General features: G+C 52.2%; 1 protein-coding gene and 1 long non-coding RNA gene across 2 annotated transcripts in view; both read left to right on the forward strand.

The window, feature by feature from the left end:
* Positions 1–27,625, forward strand: part of ARK2C (arkadia (RNF111) C-terminal like ring finger ubiquitin ligase 2C) — a 104,668-nt gene that overhangs the window by 1,108 nt on the left and 75,935 nt on the right. The window lies entirely within an intron of this gene.
* On the forward strand, positions 634–2,669 carry LOC138925407 (uncharacterized). The gene is made up of 2 exons (XR_011441522.1): positions 634–819; positions 920–2,669. It is a non-coding gene; the product is annotated as an uncharacterized lncRNA (long non-coding RNA).

Raw genomic sequence — 27,625 nt, forward strand, 5'->3', positions numbered from 1 at the left:
CCTTTTCTCCCCTCTAACCCTTTTTGTGTGTCGCCCTTGTGCTGTGCCCCGCTCCCTTCCTAATTGTCTTTGTATGACAGTTGCACTTACGGGTTCAAGATGCTTGTGTGCGTGTGTGTATGTGTGCGTGTGCAAGTGTGTGCGCGCCTCGGAGAGTCAGACGTGCCCTGGTGTGCACCCCTGGGCCCGGCCGGAGCGGGGTGCCCGGCCCTTGGGTGTTGCGCTGTGTGTGCGGATGAGGTGGGAAGCTGCCCCGCGCCAGGCCTTTGCCCCGGGCAGGCGTTGACAAAGCAGCAGGCCGGCGCCGGCTTTGTTTTTAACTGTGATATATGGGGTGTGTTTGCAAGGTCCCCTTCCCCACATCCCCTTTCCCTTACATTCTGCTACAACAATAGCTTGATTTCCCCCTCTTCTCCCCCCACCGCACATTTCTTTCATTTTCTTTTAATCAAAAATTCCCACCTCCCAAAGCAAATTTGAGATGCATTTAGATTCATTTTTTTTTTTTTTTCTTTTTGTATTCTGCCTCTGGACTCACATTTCTCTTCTTGGAAATGTTTCTGCTATCCTCTCCCACTCCACGTCTGGTTAAACCCCGCTGGGTAAGGCCCTCCCTCCTCCCCCCTCCCTCAGGCACAGAATGATGTTTTCCCTTTGCGACCAGGGCTGCTCCACCAAGTCAGAGTTGGGGGTGGGGTCGCGGGGCCAGCGCTTCGTGCGCCCCAGGGGCCCGATTGGGTGAGAAAATGGAAGCCCAGCCCTCTGTTCCAGCCCAGCAGTCCCCAGCCCCACGCCTGTCCCCAGAACCTGAAAGGCAAGGTTGGCCCCCTTAGGCCTGTTGGAACCCCAGTTTTTTTGTGTGATGATAGAATGATGACATTCTGCATTTATCAAATCTTTTTTTTTCTTCATTGTGTAGCTCAGTGAATGGTCAACTCGCTGCTGTGTGCGCTGTGACCCTTCTGCCTCCGCATTTAGCTGTATTGTGACACCCCTCTTAACCATCTCCTGTCTCCATCTGAGGAAGGCATTGCTATTTAAGCGGCAGTATCCCCTATCTCAGGCCAGCCTAGCAGTGGGGGGCGGTGGTGGAGTGGGGATGTGGGGGATAGGAATGGGGGGGCTGGATGAGATCTCCCTTGAAATGCCAACCCCCTCCCCCAACCCACAATTATGTCTTATTACTTGGCATTTCCTCTTAAAACGGGTGTGGAACATTACACTAGGCAGAAATTCAAAAATGATTAAGAAGGATGTTGAGCCTGAAAGTATAATTATCCTGATTAAATCATTATCATCCTCATTAATACCACCGATCTCTAAATACCATTGCAGGATGCTGATTCCATGTTTTGAAATTCAAATTGCTCAGCTGCCTTTAAATTTTATTTTTAATACCACCCCCCCACCCCCCAAAATCCAACAAACTAATTATGCCCGTCAGTCAAAGTTTACTTTCATGGCAAACGTGCCCACAGGAAATGCAAGAGCTGAGGGGTGAATCGGGCTGTGGGTAAAATTTAGCACAATGTGATAAGAATTCATGACCTTCCGATAGAGGATACTAATGCTTAACCCAACAAGGTCCTAAACCACAGTCTTCTTGTAAAACTATTAGATAGCCTGCCAGCTTAAATCTGTTCTTTTCAGTTTCCATTGTAGTAGTATAGGATGTAGGCCATTTCAGAATAGATGTAGAGAAATAACCATTTTTGTATCTTCATCTTGTTTAGCCGAGTACATTGCACTGTAAATCCCTGTTAAGTGGATTCCTTTTGCCTTGGCTTGGAGGTTGTAGCACCCCATTTCCCACTTATCCAGGTGGCCATTGGCTACTTCCTGGCAGCACCCGGGCATAACCAAAGACGTTACATTTAGTTGGAGGCAAAAAATAATAAATATATCTATATGGAAATCTTTGATGAAATGACAGTTGCTGCTACTCCCTAGCTTCTGAAAATTTGATGCAGCCATGTCCCTGGCTTAAGGGGGAGCCGTGGCCGCGGTGTCTTAATTGTTTAATTGTACAATGTCAAGAGCATCTTTGGACATCCGCCCTGGCCCTCAGAGCTGCCCCTTTAACAGCCGGCTCCCTTCTGCTGCCTCGCCGGCCAGACCTGCTTGAAAACGGAAACAAAACAGCAGCAATAATGAAAGAATAAGGCCCCTCCTTCGAGGGCCCTTCCAAAATCAAGTCCCAAGTGGCCTCCCCAGATTGCCATTTGGCAATCTGAAAAGAAAGAGGGAAACGAAATAAAGAATCTCCAGCAAAATGGTTTTCCATTAAACAGGGATAACGTGTTCTGCTGTGCTGAATTACTTCCTGTTCTTATTTTGTGGGTAATTTTTTCTGTATCAAATATCCTTTTGGTTGTGTATCTTTTTCACCTTTTCTTGTACTAAAACTAAAGCATGATCTGTATTTTTTTACATCCCCCAGTTGACAATGTACAGCGCTCGGTTAGAGATGTTACCCCGCTGAAACGTACTGTGGTCGTGTAGCTCGGGCCATCTGCTCATTGTACGCTGCTTTGTTCTGTTGCCCTTCCGAAGCATGGTGGGCCCAGCCTTTTTTTTTTTTGTATCGTGTGCATGACGACATTGTTACACACAGAATCCACTAATACTAATATACAATCTCTCAATAAAGAACTAGTTTCCTATATTAACCTAGTGTGCTTTTTCTCTTGCTGTTTTCCCATTTATTGTCGTATCCTGCTGTTTAGATTTTCCCCTGCTTTTCTATCCCCACCCTCACCCGCCCACCACTCCCACCTCCCATTGTAAGATTTGAGTGAATGCCTTTTTATTTTTAACTTTACTTTTTTTTTTTGGTGGTACAGATATGGTGACTTTAGTTTCATCTAGTCCATATCTTTTTACAATAGACGTTTGGGGTGATGGGAGGGTGAGTTGTCCTGTCACATGGAAACAGCTCAACTATGTAGAGAGAGCCCCTGTCTTTGGCTACTTATGTATCCAATAGCCTCCGGATTTCATCTTAGTTTCTAAGTCACATGGGCAGTCAATTTATGATGCTGGTGGAAAGGGGATATAACACTTAGGTTGAGAAAAGGGATACTGTTCTTAACTAGCAATCTTGTAGCATTTCAGACTCACCTGAAAAACCCATTTTTAATGTGTTTTAACTTTTCCTTTTACTGTCTCATTGATTTACTGTTCTTCTAAATCATGCTGGGGGTGACGTTACACGTAGTTGAAGCCATGATCTGGAATTTTAAAGTACCCTCTTCTATGTGCGTATTTAAATTCTTGGGACCTGTAGTGTAAGTTTCACGTTGAGATCCTGCATAAGGAAGATGTTTGAAACAGAAACCCACTCAGACCACCCCCACATTCATCCCTGACCTGTTACCGTAGGAATAAGAGGTCTGTGCCCTCTGCAGGCTGTGAGCCAGTTAAAGCTGATTACAGCCTAGTTCCCTGACAGCTGCCTCATCTGTGGCCCTAATGCCTCCCTTGAGAAAGAAAGCCAGATTTCTGCCTCTGTGTGTGTGTGTGTGTGTGTTGTGTGTGTATGGGTGGTGGGGCGGATCAGGAGGGCAGTCAGGACCTATCCCCAAAGTGAATTGGAGGAAGAGCCTTTAAAATGTATCTTTTTTCCATAATTACATTTGAGAAGCCAGTGGAGAGGTATTTTTCCCCAGAGTGGAACCCCAATTCAAGCATTTGTCAATTATACCTATTCAATTTCAGCCCAGAACAAGCCTTGCTAAATGAGGCGTTTTAGACGGGAGGAAATCAGCTGATTAAAGAAATTCATGGTTCCTTCAAAAGGTCATCATTTTGGAGCCGCTCTTCCTTGGGCCAACGGGCATCCTCCTCATTCCTCTGGGTTGTCCCCCCTGCTGGCCTCTGTCCCTCGGCTTGGAGGCAGTCCTTCCCCAGACAGGCGCACCCCTGCCTGACCACAGTGCTTCCTTGCCTTCTTTGTGGCTTGGTGTGACAGTCCTCTCCCCCCATGGCTGCCCTTTCTGCTCTGGCCCTTTGTTCTCATGCTCTCCCCAGCCTGGGTGGGAAGGCTGAGCTGATTTACTGTGACACATGGACACACATGGAAATTCCCAGCGGAGGCTCGTGCTGTAGCTGTACAAGAAGAGATACGTAGGTCTTCAAGGATTCTGTTCCTTCTTCTCCGACTCCTCCTTCCTCTTCTTTTATTTTGGTTTACAGGAAACTTTTAGTTTTGTTCCTAGTTTGAGAAAGCAAAATAAACCCAACCCAACCTCAACAATAATAAAACTACCCCAAATCAGGTGACCCCCCTCATTTTTGTCCTAGAGAGCAGTGGCTCATTCGATTGATATTAACCAACTCTAAGCTTTTATTCTTTAAATTAGTGTGATGTATGTCAGAAGTATTTGATCAATATCTTTTGAGGATGGTTTAGTAACCTAGTAATGATATAGAAAGCTAGTGGGTTAACGGGAAGTCATGGTTTAGCAATTTATCAAATGCATACTATATTTTCACCCAGATTGTTAGAATAAACACATTCATATGGAGGAGACTTTTCCCCTGACTGGACAATCCAGTCATTACGAAGCCATTATACTTCATATCTACTCTCTCAACCATCTGACACATAAGCTGTTTTAATAACTTTTGACTCCAGGATTTTGGAAAAGCCATCTGTTACGTAGATCCTATACCACAGACTTTGTAATAAGATGGCACACAGCTCTTCTTTTGGAACAAGAGAATGTCTCTCTTGAAAGTAGCATCAGATAATGCCACTTAACTGATGAGTTATCTGAAATAATAGTTTCCCATAAACCAGCAAAACTATTTCTTATTCAAGGTCAGGGGAAAAGCCACCCAGAGTCTCGATGCCCTAATATGCAGATGACACAGACTGGGCTGCCTCTCTTCCTTTGGCAGTTTGCTCACCTCTTGCCCCACCCTTCCTCCCTGCTCCACACTCCTTCCCATCTTTAAATAAGCAGCGTGCAGTGTCGCACTGGGAAACCTAATGGTTTTCTGGGTTAGGGAAGCAACGGCTCCGAGCTGGATCCCAGTGCAGCATGGGGCCCCCTCCCAGCAGCAGACACAGGCCCTTGACTCTGATTCAGGTGTGACTGTGCATCTCTCAATCCTCCCCTACCACTATTGCACAAACGTGCAAGACACCTGTGCCTCGGTTTCTCTGTGGATCTAAACAGCTCTTCACAAATCCCTGGTTAACACGGCATGAATGTGAACTAGTATGTATGAGTTTCCGCTGTGGTTTAGCCGCAGATGAACCAATCGATTTCCAACAGAATCCGGGAGAGGGCTTACCTTCAGGAAGCTCAGATTTTCAGGATGATTTAAGAACTAAAAGCAAACATTCATAACGCTGCAGCTGGACCACTCGCAATGCCTGTACATTCATGTATTCAGTCATTCATTCATTCACTCACCTGTTTGTTCATTTAGTTAATGAGTGTTTGTTGAGTATCTATTCGGGGCCAAGCTAAGGGGGTGCAAAAGCAACACAGGACCTGAGTGCCTGCCCTCCTGAGGCGTATGCTGAGGCTGGGAGGTGGATGCTCAGGAAACCAGATGCTGTCTAAGATGTTCTGTGCCAAAGCGCCCAAATGGATAGCAGAACGTCCTGACTGGTGGGGTGGGAAGAGCTTGGAGCAGTCCAGGGCTGGAGTCCTGGCTGTCTTGACCTGGAAGGGTGACTTAGGCCACTGCTCTGAGCATCATCTAAACAGTGACTATCATAAGCTGATGTGGTGTGTCTACCTGATAGGCTGTGTCTAGACTATTCCAAGGCACCTGGCACATAGCGGGTGCCTCAGGCATGCTAGGTGGCTGCCCCCCAGCCCCCACAACTGTAGGAATCTACTGGCCTGAGGGATCAAAGAAAGTGAGAGATGGCCTTGCTGAGGAGGTGAGGTTGAGATGTGCCTCAAAGGGTGATAGCTGTACGGGAGGAGGAAGAGGAAGGTGGGGAAGGAGTGAGACTTTGGCCAAGGCCAGGGAGCTCTGCTGGCCTGGCATGAAAAGAGAGTCCACATGAGGAGGGGTGCATGTGTGTATAGGGGTATGTGTGCAGGCCTGTTGCCTTGCACAGCTACAGGAGGCACCGGGACCACTGTCCTGTCTTTGAAAGGTTCTCCCGAGAGCACCACTCCAGGAGTTAAGGGGCACAAAGTCCACAGAACGTGGGAGAAAAGGCTGGAAGGGATTTCAAAGCATTTTTGAGGCCTCTGGAAGCTCCAGTAGAGTTTGGACTTGCTCCTTTAGCCACTGGGAGCTCTCTGGGGAGAGTGGTGTTTCAATGACTTATTCTGGCAGCTGATGACAGAGGGGTGAGCCTAGGGGGCTGTGGCCAGGGAGGAGGCTGTGACAGGCTTCCAGGGGTGATGGAAGCCCCAACCAGGGGTCTGGGGATGGGAGGGAAGGCTCGCTGTAGGAGCCATACCATAAGAGGAAGGAAGCAGAACAGAGTCGATGTGGAGGCCCTGAGGGGCAGAGAGATCGGGGAGGGGGGGTGCCTGGGAGAGCGTAAGACCCTGAAGACAAGGCAGGAAGATGGGAGGAACAGCTAGCTTTGGGGAGAGATGAGTTCAGCGTGCAGATAGATAGAATTTGAGATGCTGAGAGTGGCAGAGGGAAGGGGACCACGGCAATGTCCTGGCATTTAAAACTTCCAGCCCCCAGCTGGGGTAGGAAATTACCTTCAATAATGAAAATTCCTCCTATTTACATGACACCGCCTCAAAAAACTCTCTATCCAAGCCTGAAATCCCCTTATTCGGTTATGCTTATGTATCTTTAGTTACGCAGGTCAGTTTCGCAGCAACCTCCTTACAACACTGACCCCTCCTGGGAGCTGTGCCATATTGTGCCCCGATATCTCAGATTGAACATCTTTTATCAAATTTCACCCTTCTTGAGAAGAGGGGCCCCAAGGCAGACAAGTGCCAGAATTATTGCCTCCATAGGTTTACAGAAAGGTCAAGCCTACCCATGGAAGAAGGAGGAGCTGGAGGGAGACTCCTAGATAGCAGAGCGGGGTGATAAGGCTGAGGCAGGGGTGAAAGGGGGGCATGGGCTCCGATCTCGGGCCTGGTCCTGTCTGCAGAGAGCCGATTCTCCTCAATTCAAAGCCCTTTCTCTTCCTTTGTCTCATGTCCTCCTTGACACAGCCTGTGAGGAGGTAATTGGGGACCAGAGGAAGAAACTGAGGTCAAGGGTGAGGAAGGCCTTTGCCACCCCTCCCTCCCAGCTAGGAAACGTCTGAGCCAGAAGTAGACACCAGGTCACTGGACGCCCTGTGGTGGCTCCTGGCACTGCCCACCATGGCCTGCACACTGTTGGGAACCTTGTTAAGACCAAGACAAGAATTGGAAAGGAACCCCAATTTTCCTCCATGTCTGGGGTTACCAATTCGGAATGCTAGGCTCCTTGTCCACACTGGCAGAGGCCTCTGTCCAGCTCAGGGCCTGCCTGCCCAGCTGTGAGGGGGTCTGAGTCCCCAACACTGAGCCCCATAGTCCTGGAAGGGACCTCTGAGAGACAGCATGTGTGGTGGACCAGAGAACCCCCGAGCAGGAGATGAGCAGGGGGCTGGAACCTGCCTGGTGAGTCCCTTGACCTGCGGACACTGGCTTGGAGGAGGCCTGGCCGGCTCGCTGGGGGGCCTCTGTGCTCCGATTGCCACAGAAAAAATCAGATTCCCTTCCGAGGACTTTGGCTCCCAAGTCGTGAGCATGTCTTCTGTCATTTCTTAGGTCATCTTGATGGCTTCACATGTTATATCTATGTTATATCTTAGAAGTAATAGAATTACATTTTGGAAAGTTTAGAAAAATGTTTTAGAAAAAAAATCTCAGAGTCCACCCCTCTGAATCATGGTAGTGAAAGGCCTTCCACATTTTCGTTCACACATATTTATGAATTTTTTGTAGAGCTGTAAACACAGTCATATACAAATTTGCATTCTTCATGTTTAACATATCAGAAGTCTTTTCATGTTTTGCTATGTTGTTTTTACAAGCATCACTTTTAACAGCTACATAATATTCCTCTTGAATGGTGGCTCTGCCTCAGGCTCAGTGGCTTCTGAGGCACTCAGACGACCCAGGGTTGCAGGACCACTCTGTGCTGGTCTACCCACCACCTCCCCTGGGCTGCTGTTTGCCCAGATAGGAGAAGGTGGTTAGTGAAAGGGTCTGACAGCTCCCCAGCCTCTCTGCTCACCGTCAGCCCCTTCCATCAACAAGCCCAAACAGATGGAGAGAGGGGCAGATAAGGCTTGGGGAAGGAAGAAGGTTTGGATAACACTCTTCTGAGATCTGGGTTCTGCCACAAACTTCCACTGTCACAAGTCAACTTCCTCCACCGGGTCTCAGTTTCCCCATCAGTGAAATCGATAGGATAGACCCATGGTTTCTGTCTTACAGGACTTGTCCCATGAAGTAATGCATATAAAACAAAGCAAGAAGCCAGCCAAAGGCAACAATAACAATAATAACTCACATCATCCACGGAGGCAGTCCTCACTCAGACAGGCCATGCAGTGCAAGGCAAGAATGCTGGCTTCCTGTCCCACTCTGCCAGTACCCACCCTTGTGACATGTTGGCTGAATCTGCCTGCTCTGTGCCTTCACTTCCTATCTGCCAAGGGAGATAATTGGCCTAATTGCTCTTTCCTGCTTTCAAAAGCTGTGATTTCCTCTGGATGAGAACAACTTAGATTTCCAGCGCCTTTTTGCCTTTCACGGGGCAGCAGCCCCAGGCTCTCTAGCAATAGGTAGATAGGTACGTGCCCTCCCCGCACCCCGCCGCGGCAGGCGCTGTGCTGTAGGAGGAATGGGGAGCAGCACTTACTCCTAGGGGCTCCAGCCAAGGCGGTGAGCACAGACCCCGTGGGGGCCGACCTTAGGCTCTGCCCTGCTAGTCTTGTTCCGCCTCTGAGCAAGAAGTTCCCTCGGACATCATTGCTTCCTAATGCAGTCCTTTCCTTTAAACAGCCCCCTGAGGTGTGCCGCAAGAGGGCAGGGGGGACAGCCCTGCAGGAAGTCACCCACGCCGTGGCCGCCCCACCGGACGCCTCGCAGGGCTCAGCCGCGCCCCCAGGGCGGCGGTGCAGCATCGGCCTCCCCTCTGAACCTCGGAGAGGGAGCGGCGGCTGCTGACTCAGCACGAGCCGCCGGTGGAGGGGGTGGAGGCGCTCCCGGAGGCTGGGAGGAAGTGAGAATTCAGCCAACACCTGTCTCAAAGAAGGGCAGGAAGCTTTGGAACAGCTGCGGCTCCTCCTCTGGGGCTGCGAGTGGGAGGGGAGGGGGCGGGGTGCCCTCAAGTCATCCACTCCCCCTCAGGGGGCTGGCTTAGTTCCGGCTTTCCTCCCCCAGCCGCCAGGGCCTCCATACCACCCCCTCCCCACTGCTCAGGGGCCCCACGGTGCTGTCTGCCTCCCAGGACCACCACCCTCCTAGGACAATTGCTTCTGCTCCCAAAGTCTGTGGGCACTAATAGGTTAATGTGCCCACCCTACCCAGGGCTGGAGACACTGGCCTTCCTTAAGCCAAAGGGTGGCTCTTCCAGGGGGGCCCTCTGCCTTCATGGCATTCTCTGGAAGGGGAGCTGGAATGGACTGAAGGGGGAGGGCCCCTGGTCCTGTCTAGGCCGACCCTCCACCTATGAAGTGTGGCCCTCCTGAGAGAGTTGGAACTGTGCCTGGGGAAGGTGAGGCAGTGAGGGGGCAGACCTGGGCCCACAGGCCGGTCCCCTTCTGCAAAGCTGCCTGCACTGCCCTGCCGGTCACCCAACAGCCCAGCAGTGTGTGCCCAGGCAGGCAGAGGGCCTTTGGTGGACTCCCGTCCTCTGGGGCATAGGTGGAGGTTAGGACTGAAGAGGACGCTCAGTCAGCTGGTCTGGAGGGAAACTGGGCCTGGGAGGCAGCTCCCATCTGACTTCCTTTGGCTGAAGAGACACGGAGGCTGCTCCAGGCAGGGGTGCCCACAAGGCAGGGCTGCCACGGAGCTAGAGACAGAGGGGAAGGGAGCCTGGGCCCCATCAGGACCTAAGCTATCTAGCCCGCTCCCCACCAGGAGGAATGGGACTGCGGGGGGGGGGGGGGGGGTGAGGGGAAGAGGCCATATGAGGTGAAGGGACCAACAGCCAACCAGCCCTCGGCTTGGTCCCACCCGGGCAGGTGAGCTGGGAGCGTGATGGAGAAGGTGGAGGAGGAGCCCAAAGACAAACCTGGGATGGTGTTTTCCTATTCTAACTCCCATGCCATCCTGAAGGGTCTCTGACGAGTGCAGGCTTCCCCCAGGAGAGAGGTGGAAGAAAGAAAGAGAAAGAAGGACGAGAAGGTGGGAGGGAGAAGTTAAAGACCTGCTCTGTGGGGACCGGTCGTCCTCTCCTGGGTACTCAGCAGGTCTGCACTGGTCCCTGCAGAGTCCTACCTTGGGCTCACCATGGGTGGCTGGGCCTGGCCTGTCTTCTGGGAGCATCCAGACTAGACAGGAGACTGGACAGGTGTGCAGCTGTCAGAGAGCAGAACACTTGACTCTGGGCAAAAAAGGGCCTTGTCACATCCCAGGACAAACACAGCATTTCAGATGTACTGCTAAATTTGGGGAAAAGGAGATTTTTATATTAAATGAAACAAGGAAGTCTTATGTCACGAGTTGCAAATTTTGCATGAACTTTTGAGTGAAAACATAGAACTTCAGTGACATATTTCATTTGGGCAGGCCCATCCAGACCATGCCTGTATGGCTGGGGTCATTTCACACTCCTCTGACATTTGGGGGCTTCTGTGAAAGAGTGTGAGGAGTGCCTCAGGGTCTTGCAATGTCTCCTCTTCACTGAACTGGAAACCCAAGCCTATCCAGTGGCTGGAGTGGCAAAGCCAGCTCCTGAGAGCCCGAGTCAGGATTTGACCTGGGTCTGTTGACTCTGAAGGCGAATGCTCTCCTTGGGTCTTGACTCAAGACCAATTGGAAGGAGCCCAAGCTCCAGCAGCTGCAGCAGGAGTGGTCAAGGGGGACTTTGTGCGTGTGAAGACAGCATGGGGTTTGACTGGGCAGAGGGAGAAGGGGTGGCATTTCAATATGGCGGCTGATCCCCATATTACTCCCCTCGTCTGGAGCACCAGGGCCAAGACTGGGAGCGAGGGACTGAGGGGTGAGGTCAGGGGACGGAGACAAACCCCATGAACAGGTGTGTCAGGGACGCCTTCCTGTGCGGGACACCCAGTACGCGGCTGTCCCTGGTACTGTAAGGACTTTGTTTTTTTACTATGGTAAAATATATGAAGCATGAAGTTTGCTGTTTTAACCATTTTATAGTGTACACTTCAGTAGCATTAAGTACATTCACAGGGTTGTGCCACCATCACCACTTTCTATTTCCCACGTTTTTATCATCCCAAACAGAAGCTCAGGGCCCCCTTCTCTTTGAGGCCTGCTCCCAGGCAGGGCAAGGCTGTGCTTTCTGGGTCTCCTGGAGGATGGTGGGGGGAGAATAAGTGGTAACAAGGAATGCACAGATTTTGACATCGAGCAGTCTTGGGTTCAACTCCTGGCCTTACCACCTACCAACCAGGTGACTTTGGGCCTCTCTGACCTTTGGTCTCTTCGTCTGAAAAAGTGGAGATAATCATTATTAATACCAGTGTCATGGGGGAGATGAGGATAAAACAGACTATGATGCATATAAAGTACAAAGCACACAAAACTCTGGGAGGTACCTCATAAAAGAGGGTTATTCCCAATTCCCCCACTCCCTCTGAACACACATCCCTGTTAGTTTGGGCCTGGAACAGTCTAAATAGTCCTAAGGGAGTGCAGAGGGGGCAGACAGGAAAGGGCTGGACATGTTTCAGCCTCACTGTGTAAGCAGGTCCTGAGAATCAACTTTGGGCTGTGGGCAACCGAGGTACAGAGAGCTCCTGGTCCATAGCCTAGCTGGGGAGACCCCTGAGCACCCCTGAAGTGGGTGGGGAACCCACAGATAGGGCTACACAGAGGGCCAGGCTGATGGTCATGCTGGCCAGAAAGTGTGGTCCAGCCTGGAGGCAGCTGGCCAGGGTTGATGCACAGGATGGGGAGAGGTCACTAGGTCTGGAGAAGTCTGGAGGGCTTCCTGGAGGAGGCAGAACTGGAGCTGTTCTCCTAGGAGGGAGATCTGTAGCTCTGCTGCCTAAGGGGGCTACCAGGTCAGGCTGCTCCCCACCTCCACTCCCACGTAGGCCCAGATCTGATCCAAGAGGTGAATGTTCAGAGTCCTGTGGCTGTCACCTTGTCTGATTTTTCTTTTTCTTTTCTGGAGCATTGGGTCCTCTCATTTCATTATCATCCCACCCATTCCCGTCCCCTTCTTCCCTGCCATCCCCCAGCCCTGGCCATTTCTCCTGTGGTCCTCTGCCTCCTCTTCCAGCCCTCTGCCCAGCGGAACTGCCTGAGCATTCCCGTGGGAGAGCCACGCAGAGGGTGAGCTGCCCGAGGGGAGCTGGGGCTTCCGTGACCTCCCTCTGAAGCGGGCAGCCCCCTCGGGGCATTGGTTCCTCTCTCAGCAGAATGGGGTCCTCACTCTTACTTGCCAGGTGAGTGAGGACCAAATACGGCAGACGTAACGCACCCACCCTGACGCCTGGCACAGAGCACAGGGCTCCTCCTGTGGTTGTATGTGGCTACCTACTAGGGAGGTGCCACATACAGAAGCCCCCTTGCCCGCTCCTGGGAGGCACTTTGAATTTGGTAAGGGGGACAAAGGGGAGGGGGAAAACTCTGAGCCTCTGTGTTCTCATCTGTAAAACGGGAACCATCCTGGTCACCACCACCCCCCTCCCCGCCCCCTGCGCAAAAGGGTTATAGTAAGGCTCAGATTTGATCATGGATTTGATCGGCTCATCTTACAGATGCACACTGAGCATCTGCACTGTACCGGGTGCCCTGCCAGGTGCTGAAGACATGAGGATACAACAACAATGATAAGAGGGTAGCAAATGCTTTTGCACATTGGCTCTGTGCCAGGCACACTCCCTACCCTAAAGAGACTCAGTCTCCTGGGAAACAGAGACGTAAACAATCAGAAAGTAAGGTCCCAGCTATGTGCTGGGTGCTCTCTCAGCCTGGGGGAGACACCCTGGGGAAGGCGATGCCTGTAGGAGCTGATGCTGAGCCAGTCTTAAAGGATGCTCTGGGTTGACCGGGAGGAGAGGTGGGTGCAGGTTGTTACAGGCAGGGGCCTGCAGGGGCTCTGGGCGGGCTGAGCAGCAGAGCACTGCAGAGGGGGCATGGGGAGGAGGCTAATGTCCTGCAGGTGCAGGGGCTGTGTCACTCCTAACTGTCAGCACGGCAATGTGCCCGGTGATCAGCACTGCTGCTGCTTGATAGGCTTTCGTGGAGAATGAAGTGCACGCAGTCACCTGGGCGCTCCCGTGTGTCTTGTATGAGCTAAGGGCTGAGTGCGAGACCTGGGCGATGCCCTTGAAGACCTAGAAAACAAGCTGGAGTCCTGACAGACCCTCACAAAGCAATGCGGGGCATAATAATAGTAGTAGTAATAATAATAATAATAATAATAATAATAATAATAATAGGGTTGGCATGCTTTTCTGCTGGGAGGAGTTCAGAGGATGAGAAGAGGAGGGGGTGTGGTGTCTGGGAGACCAGAAGGACATGTGGGTGGAGCTGACCCTTGAAGTAGGGGCCTGGGGCAGTATTTCCCACACTGTTCAACTGAGCACTGGGCCCCCTTGAGTTGTTAAAAGTTGTTTGTGCAAAAGGGTCACATGTTCCAACAATCTGGAAAATGTTACATACTACACCCCGCACTTGGAGAGTCCCAATGCCTCTTAGCACACTAAAGACTCTGATAAGTCCCGCAGTAAAGAAAGCCATTTGGTTCTGCTTCAGTAGCATTTCCCCAAACAGAACTCTGCGGGTGTGTGTGTGTGATTCCTAGAAATATCCCTGGACCCTGGTGCGTGAGCACTTTTGGGAAATGCTAGCTTGGGAAGTGGGTCATCTAGCTCAAGACCGGCTCAAAGCAACTCCTGACACTGAGGGGAAATGGAGACTGAGAAAAAGCCAGTGCACGGTGCTCATCAGTTGGTGACTGCCTGTCTCAAAGTTGCCCCACCCCCTCATCCTCCCGGGAGTGCCATCTTTCCCTACTCAAGGGGAGACTCTTAAGATCGGGAGGTCGGTGGTGAGCCGGTCATTTGCTCCAGTGACACCCTTGCTGGCCACCCGGGGAAGCTCTGCCACTGGCCAGGGAGCAGAGGCCGCCCTGGAGGGACCTCTCGGCCACTGGAAGAACTGACATTCCATCAAAGCTCCCCTCTGCTCCGGACTTCCCTCCTACCTTCCTGTACTTATGACCTTGTCCAGGTTCCCTGGGGTGGGCTTTCTCCCTGCCCAGCTGTGAGCCCCCGTGCCCCTAACCCACGGCTACATTTCACACACTGCACACGATCCGTGGAGCACTTGACGTTCACATAATAGTGCACGCAGATGTCCACCCTCAACACACACTCATCCCCACACAGTCCCCACGTAATACCCGTTCATGCACAATCCACACACATTTATGATGTCAGCACACAAACTCACTTACACTCATTAATATCTGTACTAGGTCAGAACACACAGTAATATACACACTCACATTCCCAGATACAGAGAAATGCACACACTTGGCCACTGCTGCTCACATACACATGTACATGCAGGTATACCCCGTGATACCTACACACTTTATCTCATGAAATACAAGTTTAAATGTCTTCAGATGCCACCCCTTCCCCTTCTTTTCTCTGACATGTCACCTGTGCCCCCATGAGGCCCCCACCCGGCCCTCACTGAATTCACACAGTGTTCCAACAAGGAGATGGACGCCTTCAGCCGGGATAACGCCACGAGGCCTGCCTGTGTCCACATGCCCCGGCCAGGCCCACTGAGTTAAGGGACCAAGGCCTGCCACAGAGCTTGGGCCTAGAGCACCCAGTTGTCACCGTCCTACAGGCTCTGCTGTCTCCACAGGCCCTTGCTGAGGCCCAGGACGGGCAGTGGCCTGTGTGCATGCTAACGAGGGAGGCACAGTTGCTTTGCCAAGGTCTCCACTGCAGCCACCTGGTGACGGATAAAATCAGCATCACAGAGCCCCTTTGGGAGGCTGGGTGGCCTGGAGGGCTTCGTGGAGGAGGTGGATCTCAAGCTTGGGTTGAAGGGTGAGGTCCACGTCCTTAGGAAGTGAGAGAGTGGAGGGCACTGAGGTGGGGGGACTGCATGAGGGACAACCAGGGGGAGTGAGCATGGCTGGGGCTCCCCAACCTGAGGACCCTGGCTTATGGGGACAGTTCCAGCATAGGTGGAAGAAGAAGCAGTGGGGCCAGGAGATGGCCAGCAGCCCCACTCAGCTGGGGTGTCCTCCTGCCGTCCTGGCGGTGGAGTGGAGTAGAGTGGAGTGGAGTGGAGGTCTTAGGGCTGGGAGGCTCTTCAATGGATGCTCAGCCTCTGCAGCCAGGTGGCTGGGGGAATTAAAGAGACCGTGCCGCCCCATTTTATAAAGTGCCCTAACAAGCTGGCGAGCAGGCACACTCAGTCTTATTTACGGCTACTATTATTTCTCCGACATCGAGATTAATTTGATGATAGCTGTTTATAAGCTCTTCTATCATCAGATGGGCCCATTACCTGGGAGGAGAGGAGGGCTGGATTTAATTTGTGAACAGTGTCCTGGGTTCTCTTGCTGCTGGAGTGTCACAACCATAAATCATGGAAGGCGCCAGCAGTGCTGAGACCAGAGGCCTGGGAGCTTCCCGAGCCGGCAGTGTGTAGGAGAGGGATGCCCCGGCTGGTGGGCAGGTCTGCAGACCCAGGGAGCTAGGAGGGGATGCACAACCATCAGTGCTGGGAGAGAGACCCTTGGAGGGTCACCTGGACAAGGAACTTCAAACTCGAGTTTCCACCAAGTGAGAATCATCTGGAAGCTTGTTAAAATACAGAACTCCTCCCACCCCCCAAGCCTTACAGAGTCACCACCTCTCGGGGTGGGTTTTGGGACTTCCTGGAGTCTGGAGTTTTCTCAGATGAGACCTGCCAGGTACACTCCTGCCTCGATGAGTCTTGGCCTGTGGACAGGCATAACAGGGTCCCTCCAGGTTCCCCCCGCTCCAGGGAAAAGCTTCCCTTCCTGGATATCTGAAGAGAAAGGGACAGGAGAGGGGCTTGCAAAGAATAGATCCAGAATAAATAGCTAAAGAGGCTGGGTCTTGAGCAGCGTGGTAAAGTTGGCAAAGGCTGTCTCCTTCCACCCACAGAGCCCCCTGGCATCGTCACCCCTCAGCTGCCTGTGAGCCCCTCCTGCCAAGCAGGAGAGAAGCATCCGTTCTGAATGTCACACTGGGGGCTTTATAGACGTCATCTCTCTGTCATCTTATGTTGATCTTTGGGTTACCTTTTATTAAACCCAACCGAAAGATAAAAAACTGAAGCATTGCAAGAGGTGGTTCTAGATTTCACAGCCTAGAAACTGAGGCCAGGCTTTAAATCCAGTTGGGACCCTGAGATCCCTTCTATGCCCTGAGGCAGTATTCGCAGCCTCAGGGCAGGGCCTGGCTGTGCATCTGCATGCCCACGACGTTGTGTCCCTTAGCAGACAGTAAAACCAGCAGTGTGTATTGGGATGGGGTCCACGAGAACTCAAGGTGTTAAGGAGTTCTCCTGCTCCTTGCACTTACGCAGTCTTCCTCTGAGAGGTGGTTGTATTTTCCTGGGGGCCTCTGGAGCAGAATGCAGTGGATCCTTCTCTGCTGGTGGCCTGGCAGACCCTGTTGCTGCAGGTCAGTGGGGGAGATGGTTGTGGGGCAGGAGGGCCTGACTCACAGACATAATCCCTATCCTGCCCTGATGAAGGTCAGTGGCTCCCAGGTGGTGACCTTGCCCTTTGCCTTTCCCTGTACTTCCTGGGCCTGTCTCCTCAGATGGCAGCTTTATGTCCCCTGTCTCCCAGGCCCTGGCCTTTCCTCCCCACTGTTGGCTCTTGCAGCCTTCGCAGGGTTCTGGTGGGCACTTTTGAGAATCCTTCAGGCCCAGATCCCCAGGTCCTTCTCCACAGGTGTCTTGGGTCTTATCCAAGATGTTCACTTTGATGAACTCTGGCTGCTCAAAGCCCATAAAATAGGAAGGAAGCCCATGTGGACTCCCCTGGACCCCTCCCCTTGTCGAGGATCTTCACTTCCATCAATGTGGCTTCAGTTTGCATCAGATGTTTTGGGCACACACCACCCTGTCATCAAGCTTAGTTCACGCAGACCAGAACTCTCGAGTCTGCTGACACCTGCTACAGAGTTGCTTATGTCCTTGCCTAGTGGAGCTGGTTTACTGGGTAGGGTGGAAGTTTGGTTCTGGTGACAGAGACTCAATAAAGGTGGCTTAAAGGGGATGCCAACTCTCTCAGAGCAGCCCAGAGTTAGCGGTTCTGGGCAGGCAGGTGCTCGATGTCAGGGACTCAGGAACCTCCTCTCTTATTGCTCTGCCCTCCCTAGGGTGTGGCCCTTTTCTGAATGGTCCAGGACAGTTCACCCCCATGTGCACTTTCCGAGTAGCAAGATGGAAGAAGAAGGGAAAAGGCAGGAAGAGCATGGGGTAATGCTGCCCAGCACCCCCGTTCATATCTCATTGGCCAAAATTGGTCACATGACCTTGCATGGCTGCAAAGGAAGTGAAGAAAGGTAGTTTTTATTCTGGAAGGCCATATGCCCAGCTAAATTTGGGGGTTCTATTATCACAGAAGGAGAGAAGAGATATTGGGGGACAACTAGTTGTCTTCACCTCAGTTGGTTCTTAGGACCCACACATGAGCCCTTATATTGATCCGAAAGATTCTCTTATGAGACAAATTTATGGTCTCACAAGCAAATCGTTTGTCTGCAGAAAAAAAAAAAAGATTGTCCTGTGTCCAACCCCTCAGTTTAGTGTTGTGGTGGGTGGGGCTAGCACGCCATCCATGGCTTCACCTAATAGGCGAGAACAGAGCCCCAAGGCAGGAAGCGAGAAGCCACTGTCAATCCACTGACCTGTATTAATTGGATGTGCTCATTGATTTAGTTACAAACTCTCCTCGTTGTCCTGGTGATTAGCTCACATTTTCCATCTTGTCCACAAGAATGTAGTAGGAGGTAAGGGCTAAAAATGGGATGATGATTGTGAGTGTCCAGCCCAAGGTGGTGGACAGTAGAGCCTCAACAAAGCTGTGCGCCCTCGGGCAAGGTATTCAACCTCTTGGAGCTTCAGTTTTCTTATCTGAGAAATGAGGATGTATTCATGACCTGCCCCTTGGGTTGCAGGGGAAATTCAGTGTAAGTCCACAGGCGGCACCTAGTGCAATGACTGGAGCAGGATTGGTAGCTGCCACAGAGGCGGGATGGCCTGCGGGTCAAGAGCACAGGCTGTGGGTCAGGCTGGCTGGGTGAGGGTGAGGCTCTGTAACCCCCTGAGAGGTTACTATGAGGATTATATGGGCTGCATACAGCTTTCAGCACAGGTGTCTGGTGAGCAGTGGGCGCTCAGTGAATGCTAGTTTGCTCCCTGTCCCCTACCCCACTGTCAGTAATAAGGGCCATCACTTGAAGATCCCTTAAGTCCAGCCCATCCCTCTACGGGTGGTTGGTGGAGGCCTGGGAGGACTCTGAGAATCAGAGCACAAGTGATAGGGCCGAGGAGACACAAGTTGCCGGTGGGCAGAAGATCAGGACCTAGGCTCCTTAGGCCAGCTTTGTGCCCATTGTCCCTGCTGCTGCCGCAGGCCCTCCCTCTGGTCAGGGAAAGAGATGTGCTCTCCAGAAGTGATAACCAGACACAGACGTCCCTTGTTGAGAGCCTAGAGACCTGGGGCTGGGCCACGATTCCCGGGGGCCCCCGGTGGGTGGCCTGGCTGGACCCTGTCAGCCAAGACCCAGCTCTCAGGATTTTTATTGGAAGCCTGGAATGGCAGGGCTGGAAGGAACCCCAGAGATATCTGGCACATCACCCAAACCCAGGAAACAGAGTCCAGAGAGAGGAGGGGACTTTGCCAAGGGCACTCAGTAGGAATGAAGACCCAGGCCCCCTCCCCTCATTCTCCACTCTCATTCCCGAACCAGGAGTGCAGGAGCCAGATCCTTCATGCTGCCCACTCTTCTTTCTCTCTTCTTCCTTCCGCCCCCGATTAAGAATTATTCCATTTCTTCCCATGCTGCTGTAGTCATTGCATCCAGTCCAAGGAAGGCCCGGGGAGGGGCACGTGAGGGAGCAGCTGCGATGGGGAGGGAGCATTGCAGGATCAGGGGTTGGGGTGGGCTTGGCTGCCAGCTCTGAGGCTCACTGGTGGGTGCTGAGGACAAGAGCGGGCAAAATCAGACCCGCCTCCCAGGGTTAGGATGGCGATTAACTGACATAAGTTTGTTAACTCTGAGGGGCCATTCAGACACAAGGCTTCTGTCCATTCAGGTGTAAAGATGTGGTTCCTCACGCGTGAAGCACACGACAGAGGAAGTGTGATCTGGGGTGTAGGCTCTGAAATCCAACAGTGCTTTGACCACATGGGTCTCTTTCTATCTTAGAGGTCAAACAGAAGAAATCCTTACAAGTCTCAATAGGTGGTTAGGACGTCTCCAGGGTCTCTGTCTGACATCCCAGGGTTTTCACAGAGCAGACCACTGCTGCCACCGCAGCTGCAGGAAGCTTCTAGATGCATGCACTTTCACGTTTCACGTCTTGGAAACTGGGATGCCCGTGTGTCCTAGTTTTAATTGTCTTTTAAAAATCTTTTATAAAGTGATGGTGTACCGTGCAATTGACAGTCTCTGAGAGCTGATGGAATTTGGCATTCTTTTTTTATGCGCCCCGTATACAAAGCTTTGAGGCCACAAATAAGTCTGTAGAAGCGTCAGAGGCAAACGTCAGTGCCCAGTCTGTGGTTCGTGAGATCTAGGTTTCTTTCTCACCATAGAGCGCCCCCTTCATCTTGTTTTTAACATTTTGAGACCCCTCGCACCCAAGGACTCAGGAGGACGGACAGATCCGGGAGGACCAGAGCCAGCGAATTGGGAGATGGGAGTCCTGGGACCCTTCTGATGGGAGCAGCCTTGTTAACCTCTCTGGGGGCCCTGGGCTCCTCATTGGTCCCATGGGAGGAGCACCCCCTTTCTGCCTCACTCTCCAGGGCCTGGTGAGGATGGCAGAGGTCATACAGCTTGTAGGGGCTGAGCCAGGATACAGACTCAGGCAGGGGACCCCAGAGTCCGAATTGTGACCACTCTGCTACATGGCCTCCATGTATCTCTGTCACATCCCTGGGCCTGGTGGGTTCTCTGAGTCCTGAGGCCAGACGGCTGCTCCCCTACCCTCACCCCTCAGGGCAGGGGTGCTGACAGGTTGGTGCAACACCCTGCATGCCATTCAGAGTCTTTCTCAGTGCATGGCTCACTGTCCCCCTTTATGTATGAGGAAAATGAGGCCCAGAGAGACAAACCGATTTGCCCAAAGCCACAAGCTGATTAATAATTGGGTAGGTTTGAGGCCTCTCCTTGTCCCTTTGGAGTGTCTCCTCCTTTTGTCTGATTTTTTTGCTGGTGGCAGGGCCACGGGAGGGGTGTGTTGGGAGGAGTGGATCCGTCCATCCTCTTGGGACCATCTCTGAGGACAAGGTGTGTGTATGTGTGTATATGTGCACATGTGTTTGCATATGTGTGCATACATGCGTGTGCGTACATGTGTGCACACAGAAGGGACTATTCAGGTTCCACCAAGGATCCCCCTGAATCGAGCCCAAGACACAAGCAGCTGAGGGTTGAGAGGGTGCCCGGGGTCCCAGCACGCGCTTCCAGGGCTCCACCTCCACAGGCCTTCTCAGTGGCATTGCCATCTGCTCCTCTCATGGTGTCATCTCTCCTCCCCCTGACTCCTGCCTCCATTCTAGACTTTGGTCACATGTGGTCATAGTGTAGGTGTCAGAGGTTTTACACTCATCAGAACTGGCACCCCCAAGATTAGAGAGCCTTCTTACAGAGCCACATGGAGCCCTGGCTGGAAAAGCCATGTCTGTGCCTTTGAGTTACAGCCTTGACTTCAGGTGGGGACAACTGACTTTGTCCAGTTCTCACACCTGTCATTAGGGTTACCTGGGGAGCTTGCAAAAATCCGCATTCCCAGGTCCCACGGCAGAGCTACCTTCCTGAGGTAGAAATATGTATTTTTATGTATTTGTGAAGTTTAAATACAAATTAGTTGTTTTGATGTTAAAGAAGAAAGACATGCCCATGAGAAATGTGACAGTATGAAGACTCATTGCTGAACAGCAAAAGTTTCTCCCCTGCTCCCCTGCCTCACCTTCACCCTCCAGGCCCTCCCAAGAGAGGACGATTCTTAATACTCATCCTTGATTAAGTAGCAAGAGCTGTGCTAGACATGGTGGTTGTCCTGTGTTGAGCACAACCCATGTGTCCCTGCCCTCGTAAGGCTTGCAGTCTAGTGGAGGCGACTGGGCGTAAACAGATGACAAACAAATACGTACGTCATCGTGAAACGTGACAAGGGTCAGGCATGACCGGAACAGGTGTTGGGAGAGAAAACAACAGGGATGATCACATTTTAATGGGCTGTGCTGGAGAAGGTGGTGGTGGATGGGTTGAGGTCGTCCCATCCATGGGACTGGACTTCCTAACTTCCCGTCCAGAATCCCAGGTGATTCTGAAGGAAACTTTGTGGGGGCTCAGGACCCTCTCCACTCACTTCTCACTCAATGCCTGGGGCACAGAGGGGAGCAAGATCCTTCCTGATGTTTGGGTGTCACCATCCAGTTAGGGAGGCATGATGTCATCCATGACGAGGATTGTGTTGGCTTCCTGGGGCTGCTGTAACAAACGATTGTAAACTGGGTGGCTTCAAACAATAGAAATTTACTGGCTCACAGTTCTGGAGGCTGGGAGTTGGAAATCAAGGTGTCGACAGGGCGATGCTCCCACTCGAGGCTCCAGGGGAGGACTCTTCCTCGCCACTTCCATCTTCTGGTGGTTGCTGGCAATCCTTGGCGTGCCTTGGCTCGTATACACATCGCTCCAATCTCTGTCATCACATGGCATTCTCCCTGTGTGTCTCTGTGTTTCCACATGGCCTTCTTATAAGGACACCAGGCATTGGGTTAGGGCCCACCCTAATCCACTGTGACCTCGTCTTAATTTGACCACATCTGCAAAGACCCTATTTCCACTTAAGGTCACATTTCACAGGTGCTGGGCGTTAGGATTTCAGCATATCTTTTTTGGGACGACACAGCTCAACCCTCAACAAGGATGAAACATGCAGGCCTAGCCAGCGGGACAGCCTGTGAGGGCTGCAAGGATTCCAGGAAGAGGACTTGGGTCCCTGCAGACTGGGGTGGGCAGGGCAGGCTTCAGGAGGGGGAAGCGTTTGATGGCTGGGGAGGACCCAGGTACTTGGGGAGGCGGGCAGAGCATGAGCAAGTGCATGAGTGAAGGACGGCCGAGGCGGGAATGCACAGATGCACAGACTCAAGGCAGAGGCTCCAAGGACCTCCTCAGAGCTGCCTTCTGGCACTGTGAGTCCAGTAACATAGGCCACGGCAATTACGAAGCCTGCAGCACAGCCTAAAGGTAACCCATTTGCTCCTCCCTTGAAGGGAGCAATGGAGACTCTGGGGTGTGTTCACCCTTTCTCTATGACTTTTCCCAGTCCCACTGGCTCCAGCCTTCAGGTACGGTGACTGTCACCTGGGCTCCTGGGCTGAGCTAACACGTGCCCCCAGAGCCCAGAGCCTCTGGCCCTCGATGACATGCTCCAAACCAGGACCATACCTTCCCCTCCTTATGCCCACCCCAACTAGCTTCTTGTTCCATCCCTCCCCTTCTCACAGGCTCACGGAGACATATTTAGGTGTGATGACACTCACCTTGTTCATTACTGTATCCCCAGTGCCTATAGAAGGGTCTGCTCAGACATGCCCGCAGAAATTCTCCTGACAGTCACACCCTCAGAGCTTGTCCCCTGGAGACCAGATCCCCCAGCCCTTCGTGCACCACTGTGTCAGGAGGATGGGCTCAGGTCCTGTGGCTGCCGCGGAGCCGACATGAAGCTTGGGCGAGGCACTTCCCCTCCTGGAACTCAGCCTCCCTCTCTGTAAAGTGGAGGTAGTAATACCCACGTCCTAGGGTGCACACGAGGCAAGATGCAAACAGCTGTCAGAAGCTAGACTCATGCAATTCAACTAAGCCGATAATCTGAGCTCCTTCTCTGCAATCTGAGCTCTATGCCAGGCCCAGGGGATTCAGGGTGGACCAGGCTTGCTGCTCCCTTCCTGTGGGGGTGATGGCCTGCCTGCTGGGAAAGATGGATTGTACGTAAGGAGTTTACAAAATGATGAAAGGTACAAACGGGGAATGCCACATCTCTGAGAGGGTGTAAGGGATTTCAGCTGGTTCAGGGGTCAGGTACATCCCTCCTGAGGAGGTGGCACAGAAGGGGGGACCTGGCCGATGAGGAGGAATTAGGCAGGCAGAGTGGGACAAGAGTTCTCAGCAGAGGGAATAGCATCCTAGAGGCTAGAGCTCATGGCCTGTCCTAGAAATACAAGGCAGTCTGGGGTGGTTGGAGCACAGAATGAAGGGGATGTGAGAACTCAGCCCAGAGAGCCCTGATGGACTCCATCTGAAAGGCCATTGTATTAGTTAGCATTCGGTTTGGCTTACAATCTGTAGGTTATTTCTCTCACCTGTTTAGAAGTGTGGCGGTAGCAATCGAAGGCTGGTGTGGTGCCTCATAGTGTCAGGGACCTGGCGTCTTCTAATTACTTTGCCATTCATGACTTCCATTTCCAAAGACACTCATGGCCCAAAATGACTGTTAAAGCTCCAGCCCTTGTGTCTACATTCTAGCAAATACAAAGGAGAAGGGATGAAGATGCTTTCTCAAATTAGGTACTGTCTAGAAATTGCATGCACCATTTCCACTTAAATCCTATTGGACAGATTTTAGTCACATGGTCACACTTGGCTTCTAGGGAATCTGGGAAAGTGTCTTCATTGCAGACAGCATGGTCCAGCTAAGAGTGAGAGATTCTATTACTGTGGAAAGCAAGGAAGATGGATATTGGGGGATAAGTTCATGGCCTCTACTGTAGTCACCATGTTTGCTGTTTCCATTGATGAGGGCACTCCGGGTCCAGAATACCATGAGACACACCATGAGTCCACGTGCTGGCTCCCTTGAGGGGCTTCCAGCTCATTCCTCCAAAGAGAGCCGTCCTCCGTCCCACCACTGTGGTTCATTCAAGGGCAATCCTCTTCTCCTCCATGGAACCCGCCCTCCACCGAGGGTGCTGAGGCTGTTGAAGGTCTTTACTCCTGCTGCTGGGATGGGAGGAGGGATAATGTATTTGTGGCAGGCCGTGAGCAAGAGAGGGTGTTCTGTAGAGAGTGGACTAAATTGACGGTCAGGCCCAACTGGAAAAACAGTCTGCCCGCTTCTGTGGACTAATCTGGGAACCTGGGGTTCCTAAGGAAAATGCAACTGAAATTCCAAACGCCTCGTTTACAAACAAACCTTGAGACTCAGGTTGTTTGTGTCCTTTTCTCAAAGACATTTCCATGGCAAGCCCTGCTGTCCAGCCTGGCCCTCCTGGCCTGTCTTTTGGGGCAAAACCACCAGGCAGCATCAGGCAGAGGACCCCTGTGTTAGGAAAGTTGTCTGAGCTTCCCTGGGGGCAAGGAGGTGGGGTGCTATGAGAGAACCCTGCCCTGCCTCCAGTTCTGCCCCCAACAGGCACACGAGGTGGGGTGTGGAATACTGCCTGGGGTGGTGCCAGGCAGGGTCAGGCACCCGAGGGGTCAGGCTGGGCCTGGGCACTCAGGCTGGGAGGGAGCTAAATGCCATCCAGGCTTGGGGTGTTCCAGCTGCTCTTGGGCCCCCCGGGGACTGCAGAGCTGTGGAGGAGGGAGGAGCCCAGGGTCAGGGCTGCAGCCCCACAGCAGGAGACTTCCCATCTGCTTTCAAAGTGGGTTTCCACCATACATTGCATTTAAAGGAAGGTCTCTGCGACTAGGAATCCAGCTGGTCCCTCAGCGAGCAGCTGGTGGGAAATGGGCTGGTAAGAGGGGAGCGACTTGCCGGATATCCACAGACCCACGCTGCTAGCTGGCTCAAAGCTGGGGCGTGAGCACATTTTCCTGATGCTCGTGTAAGGCTTTACCACTCACCCCACACTGCCTGCAGCTGGTCAGATTAGGTGACGTCTTCTTGCTCTGCCATGGGCACTCGGATGCTTTAGGTGGGGCTGCAGCCCCGCTCCAGATGGGAAAACAAAAGGACAAGGTGAACTCTTCCTTGCCCTCCAAAGTGAAATTTCAAGTCAATCCCTTAGCCTTGCTCTTCTAAAAAAGAAGAAAACGTATCAATTATACATATTTACGGTGATATAGAGATCATTGTATAGGTAGGTGTATGTAATAGGTTTACGTATATATGTGTATTATTATTTGACTGGGCCTTGTAGGCAGATGATACAATATCCAGAAGGCAGAGGTGCACGCGGTGAAAGCAGGGCTCCCCCCCGACTGTGCGCAGCCCCCCAGGCCCCCCCCTCGCCCCCCCAGTTTCCTCTGGACCCTGTCAAGGATTGTCACGCTCATTCCATTTGGCCCTCTTGATCCGTGTGAATGTTACTCTCAGTATTGTTATTAAATATACACGATGATGGAAGGGGAGTGAGCAGGCTGACTGGCTGGGGAAGGGCCTGCCCGACTCAGCGCGTCGTTGGGGGCTGGCCTAGGTGTGAAGGCCTGTCCCCTCCCCAGGTGTGAGCTCCGGCGGCCTCCGTCCTGGCCTCTGCTGTCTCCTGGGGGAATGACTCTGGCTCTCCTCAGATCTTAGTCTCCCGCACTAGCAAGTGAAGGCCGTGGGTGAGATGCTCTTGAGGATTCCTTTTAGCTTCAGTTTCCATGATCCTATTATCTACTTCATGTCCCGTTTCCCCACTTAAAGAAATTAAGAAATAGGGCAGCATGGAAGATAATAGCTCATTTATGTCCTGAAGGATTTCAAAGGCATTTACAGATTGTAAGCAAAACGGAGCTAAAATTCGGCTAAAGTTAGTCTGCCAAAGGCAACTCCCGCCCGCCCCTCCCGACTCAAACATGGAGGGTACAGTGAGGAGGCCCAGGCTCCAGGCTTGGGAGCAGGTCCAAGGTGACAAGGGGGTCAGAGGTGGTGGCTTCCCACTCCAAGGCCAGTCTTTTCTCCGCCAGGCCATGCAGTGGGCTCCAGTAGGCCCTTGGGATGGATTCTCAAAGAGGCCAGGTTTTCCTTTCAAGGTTTTGCGAGAAAGTTGGTTTCCATTGAAGATTCCTTAGGCCTGGGTTTACTCTATGAGGGCCAGCTGGGCAAGTTCCTCAGGGCACTCCTGAAAGGAACAAGAGACTTTCCACAAGATGCTTGCCTTCCAGGAGTGGGTGGGGGAGCGGGGTGTGGGTGGACAGATCCCACAGGCCCCCTGGAGTCTCGCCCACTCATAGGCAATGCCTCTAATTCCATCCTGGATATCCTCCTTGTGACTCATGTCTGTTCTGGAAAACCCTGAAGAGCAGCATAGAAGCCACGCAAATAGATGGTGGCACAACCACATTCCGGTCTTTGAACTAGTGAAAGCTTCAAAGCCTTGTCACAGACACGGGGTAACTCCACCTCGGCCAATGAAACTTTGGAACCTGCTTCTGTGAACAAACAAGAGGGATCTGTGATAACCACACCAAGTTCAAGTGTGCTTAAGTAGGTGTGTTCAAAGTGCTTGACAAGTCTTTCTTTTCAGCAGTCCCCTCAGGGCCTTTCCTTTTGCTTACAGAGGCACATCAGACCCAAGCCGAAAGGACTTTGGAGAAGGGTTCACTCAGCTCCTCCATTTTGCAGAGGTGGAGACTGAGACTCGAAGGGCAAGAATCACAGGACTAGACAGTGGTACAGGGCAGGCCAGACCCCAGGGCTCTTGTGTCGAGCTCTTTCCACACCTGCAGAGAGAATGTCGAGTCAGAGCCAGGCCGCCTCTATGGTACAGAATGGAAACTCGCAATGGTGGGGGTTCTGCCTGACTTGCTCACAGCTGTCTCCCTGGTGCCCGGCCCAGGGCTGGCACATACGGGATGCTCAATAAATATGAATTGACCACATGAATGGGAATTACAACACATTCTAAATCAGAGGGGTCTGAATAAATGTGGCTTTGCTGTGCTGTCAGCCAAGAAAATCCTTCCTTCTTTGGGCTTCGAATGTGGCCTTGAAGGGGAGCACTCTTCATTCTTCCATCTCCTTTGCCACAGAGGAAGCAAAGGCTGTCTTCTCCCCTGGCAGAACACGTGACTCTATTCCAGGTGTTAAAACGATTCGCAGGCACCCACAGAAGTGCCCCTAGCCAGATCTGCTGTTGTTTGCAAAGCTCCAGCTGTCACAGGGCCTATGGCAGCCTGGAAGTGGTGTCTGTATCTGGCTTCTCTTAGGGCCTTTGCTGGACTTGACTGGAGGCGCCTATGAATCAGGATTCACCCTTTGGTCTCTGGGACCCTGATTCACCCCTGCATACCCGCCTCCTGTGCTGGTTCATATCT

This window comes from Equus caballus, chromosome 8 (genome assembly GCF_041296265.1).
Source record: "Equus caballus isolate H_3958 breed thoroughbred chromosome 8, TB-T2T, whole genome shotgun sequence".
NCBI lineage: Eukaryota > Metazoa > Chordata > Mammalia > Perissodactyla > Equidae > Equus > Equus caballus.